The sequence below is a fragment of the Poecile atricapillus genome, chromosome 36, assembly GCF_030490865.1.
Source record: "Poecile atricapillus isolate bPoeAtr1 chromosome 36, bPoeAtr1.hap1, whole genome shotgun sequence".
NCBI lineage: Eukaryota > Metazoa > Chordata > Aves > Passeriformes > Paridae > Poecile > Poecile atricapillus.
The window spans coordinates 1377097-1395367 of NC_081284.1; positions in this window are offsets into that span (position 1 = coordinate 1377097).

The window sequence follows — 18271 nt, forward strand, 5'->3', positions numbered from 1 at the left end:
AATGAGCTTCTAGGAAATATGCATTCCTATTTTAAAGGGTGTCTTTTATTCCTGTTCTTTTTAGAGCAGAGGGGATTGCAGCATTCAGTGATGGATATTGGTCCAGGGTCTCTCCTAAGAACGTCTGGCCAGGTCAGAGAAGCTGTGCCTTGAGGGCTGACCCAGTGTGGACAACCTTGCTCCACATTCCCCAGCCCCATCCTGTCTCTCCTCACTCCCCTGGGACCTGCTTTGCTCACACAACTGGCTGTGCTCAGGCAAAGAGGGGTTTTTCTTCTTTGATTTTAGCAATCTAAACCTCCTGAGTTTCCCCATGGAAAACAGACACCCTCCTCAAGTGTGTGCCAAGCCCAAGGTGCCACCAAGGAGCTTCCCCTTCCCCAAGGCAGAACCATGCAAGGAATGTTTCAGACACACAGGAAGTTCTACAGTGAACACAAAGCCAGAGTTGTCTGAAGGCAGAATTAGAGCAGCTGCTGAAGGACAGACAAGCTTTGAACTCTTGGCAGCTGAAAGCACCAAGTGGGTTGTTGGGAGGTGTGTGAGTGAGCGAAGAGTGAGGGAAGGGAAATGCAGAGAGCCCTGGGAGTGTTTCTGTGCAGACAGGCTGTGGGGAAGGGCACTGGGAGGAAGTCTTTACAAACAAGCTGTGGGTCTGCTGATAGATGAAACTAGCACTGAGAGATAAAAGAAACAATGGGAAGGATTCCACTGATTGATGAATGGAAAAAAGGTATTTGCCTTTACAAACAAACTGTAGGTTTGCTGATAAATGAAATTGGATATTGAAAGATGAGAGAGACATTGGAGGAACACCATAAATTCCATGAGAATTAAAAATTAAGAGGGAGGGTTATACATTAGAGTTGAATGTTAGGTATCAGGCACTCTGGGAAGTCTGTACCTCTCAAGTACCTCAGCCAGTGGGGAAAGAGAGAGGGACATGCATCCAGGAAATCAGGATAAACAGGAGGCTGCGTCCTCCAAAAATTTGAGAGACCCCAGGGGAATGGCCCATGGCCTCTCCCTTTATTCAAATAAAGTGAAAGGACTCTTCTGTCTCCTTTTTAGATATAAATCTCTGGTGTTTGTAGATATATTTTCCTGGCAGGGCCAAAAATACACTGGAAAGGAAAAATCAGCATCAGAAACCTGTGAGATGGGAAACCTTTGGCTGTTTGAGATAAAAAATATTGACTAAAAACCTCTATGGCAAAGAACTACCTTTCTCACAAGGATTACCGTAGAAAAAAACCTGATGCATGTGTTTGAATAACAGCCATTGCCCACAGCAAAGACAATTCCCTGTCCTGTGGGCTCCATAAACCACATGTGAACGTGGCACTCACCCTGATTATTCCCAAAGCACTTCTCTGCAAGAAGCACTAGAGAAGTGCGTGGGGCAAGAATTCTTCAAGTGCCGGTTCTTGCGCAGCAGAAAAGTTGTAAAATCGGAAAGATTCTAGCAACCACAATAAATCCATCATTTATGGCTTGTAAATATTCCCGTGAATCTCTGTTACTTCTGGGTGAAAACAAACACAAAGTACTCTTTCATAACAAAATTACAGTTTGTCTGTTCCTGTTTGTGGGAGAAGGTGAGGTTACAAGCTGGCCAGCTCAAGAAGCCAAGGAGGATCTCCACTGCCCTGTCATATTTTCCAGCTGACACAGGAATTTAGACCAAGAATTTGGCTAAATGGAGGAGTAAAACCAGAGGATGGATGAAGGTTTACATCCTAAGACTTCATTTGCTAGACTACAAACAGTTTTGCTATGCATGGATCTCCTTGGTAAACCTCTTTGTCCTCAAACTCCCTTCCTGTGTGTTTGATACACATGCAGAAGAACAAAAAAGTCACTTCCACTGTGGAAACATGAGCTGCAGCTGTGCAGTAAGTTGTGCTCAGTAGCTGGCCTGCTGGTTTAGTTTTGAGTGGGTTTTAGACAGAAGATACTACAATAAAATTTCACAAGAAAACTATCAAGTGTCTAAAAGAGGCAGTATGATGTTATTTTCTACCTCTAATATTGCCAGCACACAGTTTAAGGAAGAAAGGTATTTACCAACCAGCACAAAAGAAAAACATTAAAATGAAAAAAGGATTTTTAAGGATATCACAGCAATGGCCACCAGTCATTTTCCAGCTTTGCAGGATTTCAGTTCAAAGTCAATCTAACAAGCCAGCATATGTCTAGCAAGAAAGAAATCACAGTTCATGTCTACCCCAAACCCAAGCTTTGCTCTATCTAAGATGGATGGTATTATTTTCCAGCTCTCAATAGATGTGTCATAATTTAAAAATAAACAAAATCTCATTCATAGAAATATTTCATAGATTAGTAAGGTAAATAGATAGATAGATAGATAGATAGATAGATAGATAGATAGATAGATAGATAGATAGATAGATAGATAGATAGATAGATAGATAGATAGACAAAGCAGATACAGATATTTGAATGCACTTGCCTGTATAACTTTGTATAGAAAGGGATGGCGAAGTGAGAGGTTATTCTTTTCCACACATTGAAAACCATTTTTTTTATGCAGGCAGTGCCATAGATATCCCAACCTCCTTCCTGTCCTCCCCCCTTCAGCTGGGACAGCTCCCCCAGCCCAAGGGGACAGAGCCAGGCCCTCTCAGGACACACTGGAGCTTTACCCTCCCCCTTGGCCCTTTCCCCACCATGGGCACCCCTGGCAGACCCTGCCAGGTTTCAGGACGTTTCAGGATGGAGGGACCCCAGCAAGAGAGCTCAGAAGCCAAGTGCCCTGAGCCTGCTCAGGATAATTCCTCTGCACTGTGCTCACACTGCCAAGCAGCAGAGATGGCAGCTCAAGCCTCAGCAGGGCTCAGGCCCAGAGGCACAGCAATTACCTCCTGGGACTGTGCCAGGCATGGCCTCCCTTCCTGCAGCAGAGGCTGCCCATGAGCCACTGTTTCCTCTGGGAAATGCCACCTTCAGCACAGCCTCTCCTTCCATCTCTGGAGAAAGGGACACATGGATCAGGTGGGGCTGTTCCCCAACAGGAAGGTGGCATCTTCAGGAGGCAATACTTGTCAAAGTCATGGATGAGGTTCAGGAAGTCATCCAAACTTTGGAGCCAGGACAGGGCCTTCCCTCCTCCAAAGAGCTGCCATTCCAGATCTACGCCAAGACTGGGAAATTGCAGGGGATCTCAGGGGGTTCATGGCCTGTGCTGCAGTTTGGGATCCCTGTCAGCTGATGCCAAATGCATTCCTGCAGAGGCTGGGGAGAAGCTGCAGCCAGGCCAGGCTGGGAAACAGCCCTGCAAGGCCTGAAAGCAGCAGTGGGGCAGAGAGGCTGCCATGGATCCCTTCCCTCTGTGCTGGGCATGGCGTGTCCAGATGTGCAGAGAAAGCCCCCGGCTGCTGAGTCTCAGGAGAAGGCTGAGGGACATGGACCCACCACGGCGTCTCTCCAGACCACTCATCATCTTGTCTCCTGTAGGTTTGTTCCTCCCTCTAGAAGGACCTTAACACAAAGTGTTTCCATTTCAGATGAATGGATCCCACAAAACCAGGGCTCAGCCTGTGGGATCAGCAGGGACACACCACTCACCCCTGTGATGGGAGCTGGGCTTGTGTGCAGCAACCAGCAAAGGAGCTGGGAAAGTCCTCGCTGCAGACACACCTGTAAGTCAACAGCCACAGCAGCTTCTGTCACCTGGTTCCTGACAGGTTGTCAATGATTATTCCTTGTTGGGACAGTGAAAACACACCTGCATGGGGCTCCAGAGGCTGAAAATCTTCATGAAGCCAAGCTGCTGGAGAAGCCTTCCTACCACCTTCATCAGGAAAGGAGCACAGATCAGAACCATTCCATGGTGGGCTGGGATCCCCTTCTGCCTTAGGGGACTGGGCACTGCAAGGGGGTTGGGGGAAGGCCATGGGAGCCAGATGTCAATGGACATGGCCAAAGCTGCAGAGGGGCCTGCAGAGCTCTGGGCTGGCTCTGGTCATTCTCCATCCTCTTTGCGGACCCTGTGCAACATCCCTGGAGGGGTGGCAGGACCAGCCCAGGGTCCCTGGGGCCTCTCTCCCTCCCACAGAGGAAACCCTCCCTAAAGCCCTGGGGAAAACCATCCCCAGCACTTCCCAGGGAGAAGGGAGCACTGTCCCAAGGAAGGGGAGCCATGCCACCGGCTAACCTGCTCACCATGCTCACCACGGAGCAGCCTGGGCAGCCCTGTCAGGCAGGGCCACTGCCAGGAGGAGCAGGAGGAGGAGGTGCAGAGGAAGGGCCATGGTGCCTTGCCCTCTGCCAGTCCCACAGCTCTTGCTGTCACCACTGTCCTGACACCGCTGTCCCAATGTCAGCACCGCTGCTGCCGCCACCGCTGCTGCAACAGTCGTGGTCAAGGACTGACAGATCTGTCCTTGTGGTGCTGTGCAACCACGGGGCTCTGGGACCTCTGTGACCTCAGAGCCTGCTGTGACCTCATGGCCAGCGTGGAATTGTGGGGGGGGTGGGATCTGCCTTGTTCACTTGGGAGTTCATCCTGCCCAGCAGCTCTGTCCAAGGGCTGTGACACGGTCCCAGCCCAGCTGATCCCACAGGCTGGGGGATGAAGGGATGGAGAGCAGCCCTGCCAAGAAGGACTTGTGGCTGCTGCAGGGTGAGAGGCTGGACATGAGCCAGCCATGTGCCTCCAAAGGAGGGTGCCCAGCAGCTTGAAGGAGGTTATTCCACCATCCCTCTGCTCTGGTGTGAGCCCACCTGGAGTAATGCATCCACCTCTGGGTGCCCAACGCAGGAAGGACATGGTCCTGTTGGAGCTGGTCCAGAGGAGGGACAGAATGCTCTGAGGGCTGGAGCCCCTCTGCTTTGGAGACAGGCTGGGATAGCTGGGGGTGTTCAGCCGGGAAGGGAGAAGGCTCCACACAGACCTGATTGCTACCTTTCAGTACTTTAGGGGGGCTTGTAAAAAAGACAAGATAGAATTTTTAGTAGGGCCTGTTGTGACAAGACTGAGGGGGAATGTTTGCAATCTAAAAGATGGGAGATTCAGACTAGACATAAGAAACACATTTTTTACACTGTGGGTTTTGAAACCCTGGCACAGGTTGCCCAGAGAGGTGGGCATCCATCCCTGCTGACATTCAAGCTCATGCTCTGAGCAACCTGATCCAAAGGTGTCCCTGCTCTCTGCAGGGCATTGGACTCGATGGCCTTTAAATGTCCCTTCCAAGCCAAGCCATTCTGTGCTGCTGTGCACCAGCAGAGCAGTGCTGGAATAATGCTGGGGTGATGATGCTGGCACCTGTGTTTTGGTAGTGATGCCATTTAGCTGTTGGCCAAGAGAGGATTGATGGGCTGCACAGTGAAGTCTTCAAAGAACAACGTACTCATGGAGAAACAGGAGAGGAACATGACTTCCAGTTCACATAAGTGCCAGCATTTTGCTGCCCATTCCTTGTTAAGAAATAAAGGAATGTCCTGCAAATCTCTTCAAGGTGGGTGCACTCTTGGCTCTATCAGTACTTGTGTTCTGTAAAACAGGTGAGTTGTTACAGCCTCTTGCCCCATTTATCACTGGATAAAACCCAAATACTGCATTGCTCCATGTCTACTTTCTTCCAAGTAAAGGCAGATTTTTTTCATTCTTCAGTGGGACATATTCATCTGTTGACAAGCAAATTCTCCTTGCCATTCACACAATGTTGATTTGCTCTAATCGGATTGTAATTAACATCTACCTCTCACTGTAATTAAGGCTGATGGATTGTGAGGCAAAGTGTTGCATCATTTGCCCTGGAGAGAGTTTTATTCTAATTCAATGACATTTGAAGACAGGTGTAGCCTACCATACTTCTGGCATATTAGAAACAAAAAAACAACCTTTGAAACAGGATTCTGCTTTCTTCCTCCTCTTCCTCCCAGGAATTTTAATCCCTGAAGTCTGAACTCTTCAGCTGCCTCACAAACATTGTTTCAATTCACACAGCCATCCATGAAGTGAGCAACATATCAGGACTGTGGCTGTGAAGCTGGAAGCAATGTAGGTTTAGAGCAGCAAAAATAATAATCCATTTCCCAGGTTAAGCCAAGCAATTCCCAATAACTCTACCTATCCTCAGGGATGTTTCCAAAAGTATCATAGTAAAAGCTGGGAGCAGGGAGAGAGAATGTCAACAAAATTAAAAATACAGCTATCTGAGATCTTTTTATTCCTACGGAAACAGAGTCAAAATTGTTTATAAATGGAAGATTAACTAATAAGTGAACAACAGATTGTCAAAATAACTGCTTGGGGAACAAAAATACCTAACTTCAAATAAGTTTACATGTGGATTTATAAGAAAACAAAAATACCAAGAGAAAAAACAGACCTACCAAATCTAAAACCGGTAACACTGTCTCATCTGTCTCAAAGAAAAACAAAGAAAAACAAACAAAAAAAAATTTGAAAATAATCAGATTCTCAAGACCATTACTATATACAAGACACTCCAGGTAGTGGGAATAAACCAAGGAACTTTTTGACAGTTTTTTTTCTCCTTGTGCTGGGGGAGCTGTCACAGGGCAGGTCGGGTCGGGGGTGGCAGTGGCTGCTCAGGGATGGGTTTGGCCCAGGTCCCTGGAAGGAGCCACTGCCCAAGCAGCTGCGCTGACCCTGGGCTCTGCTCTCAGCCTTCTGGGCTCTGTTGGGTGGCACAGCCTGTGCCAAGGGGTGGCAAGGTGCCTGCAGGCCCCAGCTCTGGGGGAAACAGAGAACATCCTGGCCGTATCCAGTGTGCTGCCAGCTCAGCAGTGGAGCACAGCACGGGCTCACGCTGCCCATTGCTCCCACAGATGCAGCCAGCACCACCAGACAAGCTAACAATATCTGGAGAAGCATGAGAAGAGTTTTCTGCAGGGGAGCACAGTGTTTGATTAAGTTAATGGCCATTGTGGCTGGTGGAGCACTTTTCCTGATGATGTGCTATGCTGGAATCTGGTATTGCTGGAAGAGAAAAGGGTGAGTGTTTGGCTGATCTTGGCCTCAAACAGCTTCTTGAAAGGCTGCTCACAGTCAGGAAACATTCCCAGTGAGGCTGCTGTGCACTTGTGGCTAGTCCTTGGTTGCCCAAATCACTCTGCTGAGAGTTCTGCTGCTGCTCAGGGCTTTCACTGGCCTCTTAATTGCTGGGCCTTGTCCTGGGGAGCCCGCTGGGGCTGCAGCCAGTGCTGGCTGCCACTGAGGCTGCCTGGCCAAGAGCAGCCCCAGGAGCAGCGGGCAGAGGCAAAGCAAGGTGGGCAGGAGAAAGAGCAGAGACGAGATTGCCCTTGAAAGGCAGAGGCGTTCTGGGGCCCGCTCCTGGCCAGGGACCCTGCCCAGAGCCATCCCCTGCTCGCCGGGGACATGAAAGTGTCAGGAAAATTAATCCACAAACACCAGAGGTTGATGTCGAAAAAGAGACAGAACAGTCCTTTCACTTTATTTGAATAAAGGGAGAGGCCATGGGGCATTCCCCTGGGGTCTCTCAAATTTTTGGAGGACGCAGCCTCCTTTTTATCCTAATTTCCCGGCCACATGTCTCTCTCTCTTTCCCCACTGGCTGAAGTACTTGAGAGGTACAGACTTCCCGGAGTGCCTGATACCTAACATTCAACTCTAATGTATAAGCCTCCCTCTTAATTTTTAATTCTCAGAAACTTATGCTGTTTCCCCATTGTTTCTTTTGTATTTCAGTATCCAGTTTCATTTATCAGCAAACCTACAGTTTGTATGTATAGGCAAATATCTTTTTTCCATTCATCAATTACTGGAATCTTTCCCATTGTTTCTTTTATATCTCAGTGCTAGTTTAATCTACCAGCAGACCCACGGCTGGTTTGTAAAGACAAATCTCTCATTCCTATCAATCTTTTTTAATTTTTTTAATAATTGTCTTTACAAACATTAGTTATCATTGACTCATTGACTTAATTTCTTGTCATTGACTTAATTTCTTGTTCCTGGTTATTTTTTTTAGTTTTGCAATTATTTGCAGTGACATCAATTTCTGCCCTTTTGTAGCTATTCCTGCATTAGTAGGGATGGCTACTACCGGCATCCTTTTCATCACATGTTGAGTAAGTTGTACTAAGCAAGGGATCATGTGTGCTAAAAAGATTAGAGTTGCTACAGCACAAGAAAAAGCAGTTGTTAAACCCATAGTTTACTAGGTAACCACCAAAACACATCTTATTCTCGTTCTTTCCATGTTTGGACTGGCACATGAATTAACTTACTTATTGCTTTTTAATTTGTTTCACCACCCTTTATCTATCATTTAATTTGCCACACACTCTCCCTTCTTCTGCTGATAGTATTTGCATTTATTAGCTGTCACATGAGGTTTCTACCTGCAGTTACATTTTAGATCTGTTCTCTTAGATCTGGATCAGAGCCTATTACAAAGAGTTCGAGTTTCGTTTCGGTGTTACTACTTCCACTGATAGTCATGGAAAATGTGTGTCCTGTTTGTGGAATTGTTTTGAGAGCAGCTTAAAAATAAGGTGTCCAAAATGCCTTCTCTTTCCCCACTGCTTCACAGCCTTCAAAATCTTTTTGGTAATTATGGAAGGAACACCTTGCTTAGCTACTATTAGTGAGCTTAACATGTGTTTGATTCTATTTGCCGTGATATCTGAAACAATTATAAGGAGGGCACTTGGGGGTCTAACAATCTAAACCTACAGTCTAGTCACAAACATTTTTTCCCACGTATATGCTTCTTGTTCTATTTAGACAATAAATGCTTTTTTCAGAAGAATGAAGCCACCATGGATTTCCTTCTTCATCTCAAAATCTTGTTTATTATGGACCTAACACACTGTTTAGCTTTGACTGGGCTGGCCACCCACGGCCAGTTTTCAGATCTTCCTGGCCTTCCACAGACTTCACAGTTTATAAGGTTAAAAGATTTGCTACTTCTTCTCTTAAGGTTAAAAATTGCTTTTCTACTTTTGGCTTCAATTTCAACTGGCTGACAATATAAAGCTAAGATTATTAAGGCAAACATTTTAATGGTGACATTTAATTTCCTAACTTAATTTTCACTTTCACGTTGTCTTCTGCACTACCTGTGGCGAGTGAAGGCACAGAAAGATCCTAACATGAAGAAAACAATGACAGCAAGGATTGGCCTCTAATGACTGGAGATTTGGGAGAAGTGATGCCCACACAAACTATTTCAGCAGCCAGTTGGTGGGAGGCACACGGGGCTTCCCCCAATGTTGACGTCCTGGCTACTGCTCCAGTCCCCTCTTGTGGAGCATCAGTGGCAGCCTGCTGAGCTTCTCCTCTAGCTGAGATGTCTGAATTTCTGGGGCCTTAGAGACCTTGACTCGAGTGTGATGGGTCTGCCCGTGTTCAGCTCTCTTGACGGCTGTTTCTGTGCTCAGCAACACTTGCACAGGTCTGCGCTACTTTGCTGCTGGTGGTGCTTCTTTCTACTCCTTCACTAGGATTCAATCTCCTGGCTGGATTTTGTGAACAGCAAAGTCTAAAGGCAAGGTCTGTGCTCGCTGAGCTTCTTCTCAAAGAGATTTCACAAGAGATAGTATCCAGGCTACAAAGAGTTTCCAATATATATCACTTATCTCTACCTGCCCACAAGGCTGAGAATTACAAGGATAAGGAATTCTAAACATCAATTCAAAGGGAGATAATTGAGTATACTCCCTGGGTCTGGCCCTTATTTTTGCTAAAGCCAGTGGCAAGAGCCGTACTGACAGCATCTTAGTTTTTATTACTAGCTTCAGAAGGTGTTTCTTTATTTCTCCATTTATCCTTTCAATCCGGCCTGAACTCTGGGGGTGCCAGGGGGTATGGAGGTTCCATTGGACCCTTAAAGCAGCCATAACTCCTTCTGCAATGTTTTCTGTAAAATGAGTTCCCCTGTCTGAGTCTATTGCTTCCACAATCTCATATCTTGGAATTATTAGTTCCAAAAATACTTCAATATCTGACTCTGTAGTTGCTGAAAGGGATGGAAATGCTTCTGGCCACCCTGTTAACTGATATACTATTGTTAGCGTTCAGGAACACATTATCACAGAATGATTATATGAAGGTGCTTTATTAAGAGCTCTGGGTGTCAGGAGTACACACACACAAATCTGACCCGACTTGGTTTTGAGCTGAACATGTTTTTATAGTCTGTTGTTATATAACTTACATATTAATTATTAAACTTACATTGTTCTATTGTATGTATTGTTTTTACCCAAACATGGATTTTTCGTAATCCCCTCTCAACCCTCTAACATTGTTTCTCATGTTCTTAAGCAATAATTATATCTAATCACATCTAACAATTATATAATTCATCATATACTGATTATACAGGTGTAGTTTCACATCATCTTAGCAAGCACAAGGCCTAACATTTCCCAGGGCCTGCCAAGCCTAACTTTTTTTCTATATTCTCAAATTTCTATGATTTTAAATCTTTTACTATCACTATCAGCAGAAAATTTTAAATCTTGCCACTTGAGGCATTTCACTAAAATCTACCTGGCATCTCTGGAAGGGACATACAGCCCAAGGCCTCCCTCCCCTGGCAAGTTTCTTTGTAACTCTGTTATTGGTTTTAGCACAAATCAAACAATCCTCAATAGCTCGCTTTGCCAGAGTAAAAAAAGACCCACAGCAGCACACATTTTGAGGAAGTTTCTTCCCAGTCCCTGGGAGCCCCAATGACTTTTCATGAAGTTGTTTTAGCAACTGTAAGGACAGAGCTTTTGGTATCCACTGTTTACCATCTCTTGTAAACCATTTTCCCCCACTTTTAAATTCTGCATCCTCTTGCTCCATTAAACAAAATTCATACTGGAATAACCTAGCACTGGGCATCCACTTAGAGGCTCTCTCAGTCAACAAAGCTTTAATCTGATGTGAAACTTCAACAATCAGATTCCTTCCCCTTGTCAGCTTTCGGGCCTCAGCCACCATCAGAGCTGTGGCTGCACAGTTCTGCAGACAATGGGGCCAGCCTCTGGCCACCAGCTCTAACATTTTAGAAAAACTGGCAACAGGCCTCCGTGTTCCCCCATGCTCTTGCACCAAAACTCCTTTAGCATGACCCTGTTTAACATCCACATATAGTACAGACATTAGGATTCTCTTCACTTAAAACGTCATATAAAGGTCTGGCCACCACAGAAAAATCTTCAATCCATACTCTGCAGTACCTTACCAATCCTAAAATTGCCGTAACTCTTTTTTTGTCTGGGGTAATGGTACTTGTAAAATCCCCTGCATTCCTTCTGAATCAATATACCATAACTCTCCAGTTAGAATGTGTGCTCAAGATTTGACTTTTTTCTTTGTTTTCAACCAACTGGCCTATTCAGATGCTCTAAGTCGTCTTTTAGCAAAAAAATTAAGCAGCTTTGCAGTAGCCTCTTCAACCACCTTCTCCTGTTCCCCTGACAAAAGCAAATCATCCACATCCTGCAACAACCTAAATCCTGAGGCTGGAGTAAACACACTTAATATTTACTGCAAAGCTTGCCCAAACAAAACCAGGGACTCTGTATATCCCTGCAGGAGGACTGTCCATGTCAATTGTTGTTGTACTATTTTCCCTCCTTTTGTTCCAGTCATTTTCCTTTCAAACATGATCCAGTTCAGTGGCAAGCAATGCCACTGCCTAAAGCCAATCACATTTTTTTTTCTAGTAACCAATTACTCCCTGTCCCTATTTTTTGCATCAAGTCCATCTTAGGTGTAGGGAAGTGACTAACAAATTAACCAAGGAAAGATAAAAAAATACTTTCCCCTAAAGTTTTCCTATAGCCTCCAAAGAGAAAGCTGCATGAGAAATACCTAGGCCTGCATAGGGACAACACCAGCCCCACAAGGCAGCAGCAGCTCCAGAATTGGCCTCAGGATTAGAACCTGCCAATTCCAGCTCTCCACAACAGACCACAGACTGCTGGGAGGTTCCCCACAAGGAAGGAGCTGCAGAATTGGCTTCAGGACTGAAAACAGCAAATTAAAGGTAGATAGAGAGGCTCTGCTTAAATTAGAGCTTAATCATTTGCTAATAACTAATTCTCTGACAACTTTATGCTTGTTCACCTGGGCTTCTAATGAGAAACAGAGTATCTGGTAAAGAACTTCAAGAACAGAAGACAGTTGCACATCAGAAACTCATTGAAGATATGAAACTAGGAGCCCAGCCAAGGGTCCATTTGTCACTTTGCATTGAAAAGGTAGAAAGGTCAGAACGAGGAAGAGCCATATCCCTTCCTCCCCTCTGTGACCCCTTCTCATAAAAAGACCAGTGACCCATTTCAAGAATCAACCTATGCATGCTTAATTGCTTTGTTCCTAAGTAGCATAGGAAGCGAAAAGTGGGTGGTAACTGGGTTATGAATATGTATTTGTATTCAATACTTCTGTAAATAAAAAGCCTGTATTCACCTCTAGTTGGGGTCATGTGTATTAAGTGGTGACCCGACACATCAGCCCAGCGCTGCGAATAAACATACACTTTTTAACCCTAAACCAGTTAAAGAGTCTTTGTCTGTCTCTGTTGGATATTGATACTAGATCATATCCATATGTTAGAAACTCAATCTTAAAATGCACCCAAAAATTGCATGTGGAGAAAGGAAAAGAACTTGTGGGTTTGAGAAGATGAGGATGGATTTTGTTAACAGCCCACTGGAAACAGGACCAACAGAAGGAACAATTGTTTTTGGAATGCTCCCACATGAAGGTACAGAAGAAGGTTTTAGTCTTGAGCTCAGGTTTGTTTGTGCAAGGGAAACAAGAACAACAACAACAACAATAATAATGAACATATAACACAATAATATATATTTAGATCCATAATTAAAAATTGATAATGTGAAATAATCCTGACAATATCAATTTGTTAGCTTCGTCTGCTCACTGTAACACTAAATACCCTACAAAAAAGAACTGGCCAAGACCCAAATGTCAGTGGTAAACTTTGTGAATTGTATACAAGAAATAAAGGAGGAAGGGATTAAATTGGCTGTTTTTATAGGGTTTGGTGATACTAGGATGCAGAATGCTTTGTTTGTTGCTCTGAAAAACACAGTGATTAAGACTGCTGGGTTTTTCATGTACCAGACTATCCATGAGCTGCAGGATTGGTTGAATGGGTGAAGGGGCTGTGAAGAAAGAAGTTGAAAAAATAAGGAGAGTTGGGAAGCTGTCCCAGTGGAAAACCCATCTCCCAGATGTGCTCCATGCCCTTAACAATGGGCCCACTGGGAAATGGAAACCCCTGGGTGTACATGGCTGCACCCAATTTGCAAACACAGCCATGGACAGTGAGACTTGGGCTACCTGGGAAATTGTTCTGGGTGTGATGGCCCCTGCCAGGGCCACCCCAGAGGCTGCAGGGCTGGACCTTCATGCACTGGAATTCATTAGTGTAAATCAGAAGCAAATGAGAGTTAACAATACTGAAACAGGAATTCACATTCCTCCTGGACACTTTGGTTTGCTAACTGCTCACTGGAGCTTGGCTTTGCAAAGTGTTCATGTCATGGGAGGAGGAATTGATGCAGATTATCAAGAATAACTAACCTTGTCACTAAAGCACCACTGATGTCTGTAAATTGTATCTTGAGAGACAGCCAGAATCTTTGTTCACCAGAAACACCTCTAGAGATTTATCAAGGCATTAGCCATCAAAATTATTTTGAAAATTTAAAGATCAAAGTAGCCAAACTACTCAATGTAACAAATTGCTGGGTATGTGTTAACCAATGTTGGGAGGAATGGGGTTCCCTTGGAGGGCCCACCCTGTGGGGTGGCCAGAACTCTGTCAATGGGCTCTGACTCAGAACGGAGCCAGTGCAGGGACACTTAGAGAGAACTGTGCTGTGGAACACAGGAATGCAATTATCACTTTTACAGGATTCACTGAGATCTCCCTTCAGGAGAAACCAAACCCTGTTCTAGTTGGAGGCCACAATGTGAAAGGATTTCTGTGCTTTACCCTCACAAGCTTACTCATTCCTTTTCCTCAACCTCATTCATGTTAGGAACAATAATTCTGTTGTCCATGGAGCTGGCACCTTTTGAATTCCAGAATAATGCCCCCAAGGTCCTTTGCTGTTCAGCTTTACAGCTCTGTCTGTGGCTAACAAGGCTTGCTGGGGTCCTTTTCCCTTTGGCTGAAGAGGAGCCAGGTCCCAGTCCCTGAGGGGCACCCAGGCTCCTGGCTGGAATTGGTGTGGAAATCCCTCAGTGTCACAACAGCCTTCACATGGAGCCCCGTGGATCTGAGCAGTTTCCAAAGGGGCCGTTGGGGCAAACAGGGAGATTTGGTCTGGCAGCATCCGTAAAACAATATCCCATCCCATCAACTTGTTCTGGCAGAGAACACTTGGCTGCAGGGACATATCCCCATTGTTCCTGCCCAGGTTTCAGGATTCAAATGTCTTTGTCTTTGCCCTGAGCTGTTCCTTCAGCTGGCTCAGGAGGGCCATTTGACCTCTGGACTCACACTCTGGCCCAATTATTAGGACTGGAGCATCCAAACCTTTTACCTCCACTAACAGTGCAGATTGGAGGTGGATCTCTTTTCTTCTCAATCGTTTTTAAACTGCAATACCAATATTTGTGCCACCCTGACATGGGATTGAATAATCCAATCTTGTTTGTAACTTTTTAAGAGAATTACTTCAATTTCTCCTTGATAATCTGCATCAATTCCTCCTCCCATGACATGAACACTTTGCAAGGCCAAGCTCCAGTGAGCAGTTAGCAAACCAAAGTGTCCAGGAGGAATGTGAATTCCTGTTTCAGTATTGTTAACTCTCATTTGCTTCTGATTTACACTAATGAATTCCAGTGCATGAAGGTCCAGCCCTGCAGCCTCTGGGGTGGCCCTGGCAGGGGCCATCACACCCAGAACAATTTCCCAGGCAGTCCAAGTCTCACTGTCCATGGCTGTGTTTGCAAATTGGGTGCAGCCATGCACACCCAGGGGTTTCCATTTCCCAGTGGGCCCATTGTTAAGGGCATGGAGCACATCTGGGAGATGGGTTTTCCACTGGGACAGCTTCCCAACTCTCCTCATTTTTTTAACTTCTTTCTTCACAGCCCCTTCACCTGTTCAACCAATCCTGCAGCTCGTGGATAGTCTGGTACATGAAAAACCCAGCAATCTTAATCACTGTGTTTTTCACAGGAACAGACAAAGCATTCTGCATCCTAGTATCACCAAACCCTATAAAAACAGCCAATTTCATCCCTTCCTCCTTTATTCCTTGTATACAATTCACAAAGTTTACCACTGACATTTGGGTCTTGGCCAGTTCTTTTTTGTAGGGTATTTAATGTTACAGTGAGCAGCCAAAGCTAACAAATTGGTATTGTCAGTATTATTTCACATTATTGATTTTCAGTTATATTTTTAAATACCTATTATTGTGTTATATTATAACATTATAATGTTGTATTTTATTATTACTATTACTATTATTAGTATTTTTTCGCTTAAACTAACAAACCTGAGCTCAAGACTAAAACCTTCTTCTGGACCTTCATGTGGGAGCATTCCAAAAACAATTGTTCCTTCTGTTGGTGCTGTTTCCAAGTGCCATTAACAAAATCCATCCTCGTCTTCCCAAACCCACAAGCCCTTTTCCATATGCAATTTTTTGGATGCATTTTAAGACATCCGGCAATTCAGCCTCTTTTAACCCACTGCCCCACTGCTCGCACGGTGCTCTGACCTCAGCCCACTCCAGAGCCAGCAACCTCTAGGGAAGGGCTTCCCATCCAAGAATTACAGACAGGACTGATTCCTTACATTCACATTTAAAAAGTGACATTTTGTTGTGCTCTGGTGAGACTTCGACCAGTGGCAGGGTCAGCCCCAAAAACACAAACACCACCTGAAGGAATCAGTGTCATTTACTGCAGCTCCAAGCAGCAAAGGATCACAAAAGGAGCAGCTCAGCAATGCACCCAATCATCACTGCCAAAGATTGCCTGCAGTGATTAACAAAGATCCAACACCAGTTCCCCTCAGACTCTGCCATCACCACATCCACACATCAGCTGGAGAAGCTGTCACAGCCAAGGGCTGGAGAGCCACTCCTGGACACTGGGAATTCCTGCAGGAGCCTCCAGCCACAGCTGAGCCTCCAACCCTGCTGTGAGAGGGCCCAGCCCTGATAGTGCTGAATACACAAACTGACAGCACTTCTAATGTGGGAACATCTGGTTTCATCCTCCTCTTGGGTCCCTGTCAAAGCCTGGCCAGGCCTCAAGGAGGAACCAAGGGAGTTGACTCTGACCATACAGCCCCAAACAAGGCCAGATGTTGGACTTCATGGCCTTGTCTGACTTCTAAACATAGAAACCTCAATCCATGCTTCACTAATGAGTGGATACATCTATCCCACTGCTAATGACCATGCATAGTTCAGTAATGAGCAAATACACAGATAACCTTTGGCTGGAAGGTTCATCCAGAGGTCACCTTTGGCTCAGGGCCTGTTGTTCAGGCCTCACTCAGGGCCTGTTGTTCAGACCTTTGCACTTCAGGGACGAGGTTTAGTGCTGGGCTTGACACTGCTGGGTGACTGGCTGGACTGGATGAGCTCAGAGGTCTTTTCCAGCAGAATGGATTCTGGAATTCCAGGATTCCATATGCTGCATTCACCTAGGTCCACGTTAGAAGCATTACTTTGGTCCAAAAGTCCCCTCTTGCTCAGCTCTTGTGGCTTGAGGCGTCAGATCCTTCAGCTCCTGGTGCTCAGCTGCTCATGCTGAACGAGACCACTCAGAGTGAAGAATACATTTCATCCAATTCCTTCTGGAACAAGGAGAGGGGAGGTGTAAAAAAAGGAGCATTGTTTGGTGTGGCCTCCTCTCTGCCCTCCACATCTTTCAGCGCTTTGAACCACACAAGAGCTTTCTCCAAGAGTGCAATGAAGCAGCTGCTCCGTTTTTCAGCTCTGGCTCTTCCCAGTCTCTGACCTTGCCTGGTTTTGTCCCTCTTGCTGTGCTCTCTGTTCCTCCAGGGCTCGGTGGCTGCTGCCCAGGACTGTGGGACTGGCACAGATCAAGGGGTCGAGCCCCTCCTTTCTGTGCCCTTGGAGCTGCCTGGTCACAGCAGCCTCTTCCATCTGGAAGCTCCACATGGAGAGGGAGTCCCCAGCTCTGTTCTTGGCACAACTTGCAGGATTCCAGGGCTGCCATCTCAAGTCCCTGCTGGCATTGAGGCCTCTCAGGTGCCTCAGGCTGCTGTGACAGCGCTGCACAGGGAGGGAAGAGTGTCAGGGGCTGTGCTGAAAGTCAGCTCCATGTGCTGCTGTTGGTGCTGCTGGTGCTGGTGGTGTTGCTGGTGCTGGTGGTGCCTCTGCTGGTGCTGCTGCTGGTGATGCTGCTGCTGGTAGTGCTGCTGGTGGTGCTGGTGGTGCTGGTAGTGGTGCTGGTGCTGCTGGTGCTGCTGGTGCTGCTGGTGGTAGTGGTGCTGCTGCTGCTGGTACTGCTGCTGCTGCCACTGCTGGTTGTAGTGCTGGTACTGCTGGTTCTGCTGCTGGTGCTGGTGCAGTTTCTGCTGCTACTGCTGCTGCTGCTGTTGCTGGCGGTGGTGGTGCTGGTGCTGGTATTGCTGGTTCTGCTGGTGGCTATGCTGCTGCTGCTGCCGCTGCTGGTGGTGGTGCTGGTACTGGTGATTCTGCTGCTGGTGCTGGTACTCTGCTGCTGCTGCTGCTGGCGGTGGTGGTGCTGGTGCTGGTACTGCTGGTTCTGCTGCTGGTGCTGGTACAGCTTCTGCTGCTACTGCTGCTGCTGCTGGCGGTGGTGGTGCTGGTATTGCTGGTCCTGCTGGTGGTGATGCTGGTGGTGCTGCTGCTGCTGGTGCTGCTGCTGCTGAAACTTCTGGTGCTGCTCGTGGCGCTGCTGCTGCTGCTGCTGGTACTGCTGGTGCAGCTGGTGCTGCCGCTGCTGGTGGTGGTGCTGGTACTGGTGGTTCTGCTGCTGGTGCTGGTGCTCTGCTGCTGCTGCTGCTGGCGGTGGTGGTGGTGCTGGTACTGCTGGTTCTGCTGGTTCTGCTGCTGGTGCTGGTGCTCCGGTGCTGCTGGTGCTGTTGCTGCTGGTCCTGGTGCTGATGCTGCAATCATTTGTCCAGACCTGCCCCAGACTGAGGGATCAGATCCAGGCACTGCTGCTGCTCCCTCGGGACCAGCCCCAGTTTGGTTGTTGCTGGCAGTGCCAGCAGAAGCCGTGGCTGGAGCAGCAGGTGCTGACAGTGCCCCAAGGCCCGGG